Below are 8,354 nucleotides of genomic sequence, written 5' to 3'. Positions count from 1 at the left end.
TTAAAATACCCTTTAAGAATTTGTAAACATCAAAATTGGTTTTAAAAAATTCAGTTGAAACTGTGTCCATAACCCTACAAGTAAAGAGAATTTACTCAGACTTATAATAAAGCACATCAAGGCTGCGTATATTTTTACAACAAAGATATATAAGAAAAAGAAAGCAGAAAATCGTCAGTAATCCATGTTTGTAGAGATTTAAAATTGAAGAATGTCGACAGTGTATTCACGAAGACTTTTATAACGCACATGTACATGAGATATCAACAGCTGCAAACAGCATAGGCTCTTTTGTAAAACCAATTCTCTGTCCAAAATTATATCTCTATGCACTGCAGTGTCATTTTTTCATTACATTGTGTAAAAAATACGAGAGCTGTTTGTAAAGTTTGTGCACCATGACAATTTTTGTTAAACTATTTTCAAGAAGTGAAGCACATTATATCGTATGTTGAATTATTTATTTTGTTGATGGGTGAAGTTTTATTCCATGTGATTTAAAACGTAGAAGTCATGTTACTTAATTTTAAAATCAACATGTTTGGTAACCAATGAGCAAAGTCAACAACTTTGAGACTCTCAAATATTCTCTCCCTTTAAATTTCACAAAGTATGTCTCAATTCCAGCGCACCTACTAAAATGTGTCTTTATCACTCTAAATTTATTTTGCCAACATTTGTATCAGTAGCATAATTTTACTGGCCAATGTAATATATTTTACTCCGTAAATATGTTTTCCCAAGATCAGTAGCTGTGAAACGCCTAACTCTCAACATGACATTGCTGACTTTTTATGTTTTAGAACAGATTAGATTTTCTAAAGATTATCCGTTTCCTCACAGATCGTCCTCATCTGATATAGGGTCTCTATTATTCATACCGTCTGTCCCAAGTACCACACGAGCATGCCTCGCTTTGATATATTTCCTGCTTCCTCTGGCTTTTTTGTGGTTTTTGTCTGAAATTCTCTAGTGTACACCAAAAACTTTTATCGTAAACTGCTACTCTGTGACGTGCTGTGACGTCATCTTTTTTTAATGAGGACTGCCTGTCTTCTGAAATTGGCTTATTTCCAATGAAGCAAAATGTCAAGTCATAGATTGGAATATGAAACGATGTAACATTTCTTAATTTGAACATTTACGATTTCTCCTGTTTTGGAGCCACTTTGCAACCGATTTTTGCATTTTTAAAAATCTAATTAGGTAAGTAAGTTTGTTAAGAAAGTTTGAAATAAATCACATTTAAAATAAAATTATAAACACTTCATTTTTATTTTTGTTAAAACATTTCTTCCACATTGGGCAAGGAAATAAATACCTGTAGTCCACAACCTTTACGAACAACCCTCGTATCGTTTAAGTTTCGTCTTTCATACTTCGAACTTTTTCTGAACTTAAACACTTTGTTTAATATCGACATATATATTTATATACATATCGACAGTCAGATTAGCAAAAGTGCAAAATGAGCTCTGTATTATAAATACAATTTTGAATAAAGTAGGGGGTCTTTCTCCCCAACTTTGATATAGATTACTTCTTCAAATAAAATGTTAACCTTAGCATAACCGACAGGACCCCCTCAAGTGACAAAGTGGATATCAATGTCCCTGTTGGATTTGTAATTTTTTTCTTTTCTTTTCTAAATTAATGTTTACCTTGAAATACTCCTATGTCCAGAAAGTTTATATGTCAGTTAGATTAGATAAAGTCTATTTTTAAATATTTTTTACTTTTCAAACAGGACAATAATTCTTATCACTTGTATATATAAATTCTTGCATAAGGTATCGAAATGGGATATATGGGCTTTCGCTTATTAAAAAACAAAATTATTTATAACCAAAGAAAACTTTAAAATTTTCTCCACTACTGCGAAATCATTTTTAATTCTTGAGGGTAAGCAAAATTGTGTTAGTTTGTGGGGATGCAATTTCGTGGGTAGCACGTATATTCAGAAGACTTAATGAACAAAGTTTTTGACAAAGTTATTGTTTTTGGGGATGCAAATTCGTTAATAATGGTGACCCACAAAATCCACGAAAATTGGTACCCCACAAACAATACCTTCGATGTTTTGTTTATTTAAAAAGACAAATGTCATATAAATAGCCCATTGGCGGGCACCTGACTATCTAATTAAAAGGGTTTATAGCGACACTGACCACAGACGCTTGGCGTTTTTATCCTTTCTTTCAAAATAAAAGAATTTCCCCATACTGTAATGATAATAACCGTCTATAATAGTATGGTGAATTTTTAATTTTAGAAACGAAAGGTTAAAAACGTCAAGAATCTGTGATACTGATATAAAGTAGTATCAGGTATTCGATATTCATCTTGGATGTCATTTTGTATTTTATTTTGAGATACATTTTCTATTTTAAAAAATTCTATTCTAATTAAAATATTAAAGATTATTGGAATACAGATATGTCTTTTATTTGTTATGGTTTCATTTCTTAAACTTCTAATGATGGCCATCTCAATTAGATGAGCGACTAAAAGTTCTATGCAAGGGACCTTGAGCCCCCTGTTTAGTCATGTACTTTACGAACATTCCGCACTCAAACGTTGTCCGTCTCTTATGGTTTACAATTCATGTGATTTAAATGTCACAATAGACCCAATAACCCAATGATCTTATTACGCTCAAGGTCTTATATACCCGGAACAAATACCATGCAGGAGGTTAACTTCTAAGCGTTAGTATCATTTGCAATCAACACATTATCAACCCTATTGAATTGAAATTTGGCTTTTAATTATAAAAAAGACACCTTATCCCGTTCCTTTTTTTACAGTGTTTAATAAAGTTACCTGTCTACAATAAATTTAGTTTAATATTGTATGCATTTACGAGGGTTGATCCAAAAGTAATGTCACAACTTCGATAAAACTGCTACTAATCAACGTAAATTAACGAAATTATACATGATCGAAGCTATATATATTACAAAAAAATTCAAATTAAAATGATGTATACTTTTCAAATTATCGAATTATATACGAAGTACAATTATGGTAGTCGCCGCACCAAAATAACGTCATAATTATGATGGATACGCGTCGTCATACACTTAAACGCTTCCCCTTTCGTTTCATTAAAAATATTTGAGACTCACGAACACATTCACATATATTTCTCTTTTAAAAAGTATTGTTGGCACCATTGTAAACTCAGTCTGTACATAATTTAGTTATCTGTCAAAATTCTTTGAACAGTACCAGAAGAGAAACTTCAAGAACAGTACCAGAAGAAAAACTTAAAGTTTCTCATATCGCTCTTACCATCTAACCGTCTCTTTTTTTGGACAACGTCAGACACCTTTTCAAGAACGTTTCCGCCCGACCTCCCTTTCTCGGTCTTTCTGTCTTCTGCTGATCATTCAGTGACCCATGACCCGCTAAAACCATCTATAAACAGGTCTCTTATTCATATTTTATCCTCTGTGGGTCTGATTATCATCGTAACTGTTTCGACGGGCGATTTCCCCATTTTGTAGCAAAAACGCATTACAGATCGTTTCAGCGGTTTTTCTCCATTTCGACATTTCTTTTGTTCAATCCAGCAGATCAAAACACCTATGTTTATGATCAAAAAGCAATGACGTCATTTTATATTTAACTTAAGATTAGAAAATATCGTGAAATTTTGTCTTTTAAAATATTGGAAGATTAGATGTTGTTTTAGATGCTTTTTAATGTGTTTGTATTTTTTCATTCTAACAATTTACAATTTAAAACGTGACGTTTAGTTGAGACGCGGCGACACCCCTTATGTTTAATATTATAAATGTCTATAGAATTAATTCAAGTAAACATTTTTAAATGAAATTATCAATTTTGATTAGATTTTTTTAATGCATCTTTTGGTATATTATATTTGATAATATGATGCCAAATATTAAAGATATTGGCACAGTGACATTACTTTTGGATCAACCCTCCTACAAACACAGTTATTCATAAATCTGTTTGCACCTTAAGGTTTGTCTGAATTAATTCATAGAATGCAATTCCTTTTTTTAATTCCACTTTTCTAAATTTAACATTAAAATTATCCTTGATATGAAAATTGACACGTTATTGATGGAAAAGGGTATCAAGAAGTAGAAACCATTTGGTACCAAGAAGTAGAAACCATTTGGTTACAATAGCTCCGAACCCCTATTATGCTGTAGAAGGAGTAATCCGAAGCCAAATTTAGTATCTTCAAAGCTATCACCTAACAAATGGTATAAAACATATTGTTTATCATACAGCTTAAAATTTCAAATGCATTGATACATTTTCCTATATGCTAAAATAGTTTTTCTTGCTAACTTTCACCTTCGCCATAACTTTTGAACCATAAAAGATAGAGACTTCATATTTGGTATGCATACACCACTGATTAAGCTATATAAAATGACACCATGGTCAATGACCTTGTGACATTGACTGTGACCTATACGCTAAATATAGCTTTTTTCGCCAAACTTTAACCTTCGCCATAACTTTTCAACGAAGAAAGATAGAGACTTAATATTTGGCATGCATACTCCACTAATTAAGCCCTTTCACATGACACCAAGGTCTATGACCTTTTGACCTTGACTGTGTCCTATATGCTAAAAATAGTTTTTTTGAACCTTCACCATAACTTTTGAACAATGAGAGATAAAAACTTCATATTTGGTATGCGAACTTCACCAATCAAGTTCTTTCAAATGACACCAAGATCAATAACCTTGTGACCTTGACTGTGGCCTATAAGCTAAAATTTTTTTTTGAACTTTGTTGCCGCCGGGCGCATAGTGTTTCACAAACACATCTTGTTTTTCAGGTTGAAAACATACCAAAAGTGTCACAAATCAATTTTCTTCCCCTTTAGTAAAATGTCATAAAAATGTATAATTCATTGACTGTCATTTATATTTAGCGAAAGTAAATAAATCTTCCAAACAGAGATTTCTACTCAATTTCTCTAAATATGTGGTTAAAATATTTGTTTATGAAGTTTTTAATATCATCATCAATAGGCCATGATGTTTCCACCACTAAACTATGACGACACAGCCTATAACAATGTGTTAGGAAAAATAAAGGCATATGGAACTTCAAGAAACAGAAAATTCAATGTTTTAGTGATGGAGTATGAAATATATTACATTTGTGAGACAGAAATACATATTTTCACTTCTGTTCAAATTCGTGTCAGACTTGTGAAATGTTTTCCATATTCAACTAACTAAATTTTATGGCAGTTGAATATTCTCTATATAGTAAAGATAAATATTTGAAATATGTGGTTATAACAAAAAGTACTCGAGCTCAAAAATCTATTTAACATTAAAATTTAGGAGCAGAGCAAACACGGACCTCTAAAACATCAGGTGGGATTACTTGCTATGGAGGAGGGAGCATCCCCTGCCGGCCAGCCACAACCCGAACCGCAAGTGCACCTATTATGTTCGGGAAAAATTGTTTCCTTCGTAGAAAGTAATAATGATTGTGAATTTTACTGCTCATCTTTTATGGCAGTTACGATTAAATGAACTTAACTATTTTATTCTATTAGGTTAAGTTCCACATATTTATGGATGTTATATTCGTTGTCATTTCTTTGATTATTTTTAGGCACGAAAAACATTTTAACCTTTTTTTTTTTAATTCTATATGTCAGGTTTCAGTTTTTCGCTAAATATATTATATACAGTGTTAATTTTCAGGGTAATTGACTGTTCCTTAACTTTACCTTCATTCAAGAATTGTTTATTCACCTTGGGACTCGCAAATTGACGATGGAAACCTTAAAATTGAACTAATGTAAAAATCAAAGAGATCTTACAACAACTGATTTAATTCATGAAAAAGAAAAAAAACTACATCTGTAAATTATTCAGAGGATATACATTTTACATCTAAATTTACAATCTCTCTCTCTCTCTCTCTCTCTCTCTCTCTCTCTCTCTCTCTCTCTCTCTCTCTCTCTCTCTGATATTTATCTAAACACGTTCATCCTTCGGAGAAGATTGATTTGGGACTTTTCCTATGTAAATGTTGGCTTCAGGAATGTTAACATAAATCACTGGGGCGCCTTTCTTTCCCTTCCATTTCTGGAGTTTTGCACTAATGCCAGGAAAGAGGTTCTGGACAGAAGGTAAGATACTCTCCTTCGTAATGGAATTTTCAGACAATTTCTCTCCAGTGCAACTACAAAAAATGCTTTTATGTTTTTAATACTCACCAATATTTGTAATTAAATGTGTATATTATTATCATGTATTTATCATTTATCATCATTATAATATGGTTAATAAAAAAACGTTCTTGCAGGTCATGATCACAACTAGGAAAATTTATCAAACATCAAGCTTGGGTAAAAAGATTTCTGGTGAATGAATTCTAGTGCTTTTCGCCAATGGGAAAATTCAAAATTCTTTACATATTTCAAGTTTATCTTTTACGTTACCAAGAATTCTTACCTTTTCTTCTTTCTCTTTATAATACCACCGCGGCAAACTTGTTGTCGTGACGAATAAACTTGATTTCCGCAACATTTCGGTTTTGGTAGATTCTTCACGGGAAACACAAAACCTAGAAAACATGTGTATGAAAACAAAAACACATCGAATATTTCTAAAATAAGAAAATATGAGGGGAAATATCTGTCTACAGTTACAAACCTTGACAACATTTTTCACTCTTCTTATCGAATGGAGTGGCAGATTTTTCAGAATGACAGCAAAGTTGAAAGGTAGAGTTGTAAAATCCATCGCCGCAACATCTTATATTTTCATCAGCAGCAATTCGATTGCCTTTGCAGCAGATTTCTGATTTTTGCTGATAAAGTTCTGAAACATTTTCATGCAGAATATAACTATTTATAAAGTGAATGAGACTTTAACTACTTTGAATAGACAACCATGGTCAAATCGTTTAGTGAAAAAATATATATATGGAGATAATGAACAGTATTCAAGCTCAAAAGTTCATATAACAATACAAAATAGGAGCAGAGCAAACATATACCTCCAAAACATCATAGGTGGGTTCAGGTGTCATGAAGGAGTGATCATCCTCTGATCTAATCTATGTATTTTTTTGCAAAGTATGACAACCATTTAAGTTTACTTACGTCCTCCACAGCAGTGTCCTGTTTTCGGTTGAACGTAGGCGGATCCAGACCAAATACAGCATTGCTTTACCCGTCTGTCAATTAAAGAGGAGCCGCAACATTTGAAATTGGACTGATAGGAAGATTCACCATAGAGCGTTGACCGGCCACAACAGATTCGCCTTCTTTTATCATAGAATTCACCGTTACAGATATCGTATTCAATCGGAACTACTGTGTTATTCAAGCATTTGAATAATGTTGCGTTGTAAAAAGTTTTCCCGTTACAACATTTAAAAGGTCGTGACGTTCCCTTTTCTCCACACCAGGTTATGCTCGCTGAAATGAACGATTAGAATACTTTTTACCGTTTGTGCTTTCAGTTCCTACTACAATAATACAACTGTTCTTACCATTGCAAATATGCATTTTAAAATTATTTAAAAATACAATATTATGTAAATTAAAATTAAACAATTTTCTATCAATGTCTTTTTTTAAAACAGAAAAATAAACACTTTCGCGCCCGCGAGAAGTAAGCAAAAGAGTTTAGATATATCTTTATTTTCTACTTGAAAGATTTTGAAAAAATTAATTTGCTTACAATTTCGGTCGTTTTTAATATTTCCAACACATATTCCTCGGTGCTTTGATAGTTCACTGACTTCTTCGTCACAGCAAAGCTCAATTTCTGGATAAAATGTTACCTCTACAATAAAAATGATAAGAAATAGCAAAATCGCGCTTACTAGACTATAGCATTACTACAAGTTTTCATTTCTATATCGCACTAACATATTTGAAAATCAGCAACTTTATTCGAACAGACTTTCTTCAATACCTCAAAAAAAAGAGAGAAAAAAATCAAACAATCCGCTTGGAATGATTGCGATTTCTTTTTTCTGCGACAGCTCCAGCATAAGAATAAAAAAAGAATTTAAATGAAATTTAACAAAACACTGCTAAGTTAAAGCGGTAACTCCTATTTTGGACTAGAAATGATACCTTTAGTATGAAAGATTATATATGATTTTTTTTTAATTAATAAAGGCAGATGTTATAATTCTTGCCTCCACAGCATTCCTTCTTTACGCCCAAGTGATATTTATCGTGCACTCCTGACTTAGGACAACAAATATGCGTAGAATTAACGAACTTCTTTTCCAAAACCTCTTCATTCTTTGTATACACACAACGTGTAAGGTTGATAACTGTAATTAAAACATTTATTTATTTAAGTTATTAAAGC

General features: G+C 32.1%; 1 long non-coding RNA gene across 1 annotated transcript; it reads right to left on the bottom strand.

The window, feature by feature from the left end:
- Window positions 1-6,678: 6,678 nt before the first annotated feature.
- On the bottom strand, window positions 6,679-7,838 carry LOC134280401 (uncharacterized). The gene is made up of 3 exons (XR_009994901.1): window positions 7,710-7,838; window positions 7,127-7,444; window positions 6,679-6,842 (listed from the first exon to the last, which is right to left on the bottom strand). It is a non-coding gene; the product is annotated as an uncharacterized LOC134280401 (long non-coding RNA).
- Between the last annotated feature and the right edge of the window lie 516 nt (window positions 7,839-8,354).

Source organism: Saccostrea cucullata, unplaced genomic scaffold, assembly GCF_032062105.1.
Source record: "Saccostrea cucullata isolate Sc308-1 unplaced genomic scaffold, CSIRO_AGI_Scuc_v1 ctg5807, whole genome shotgun sequence".
Classification (NCBI taxonomy): Eukaryota; Metazoa; Mollusca; class Bivalvia; order Ostreida; family Ostreidae; genus Saccostrea; species Saccostrea cuccullata.
This window is presented reverse-complemented; position numbering and strand designations above follow the sequence as displayed.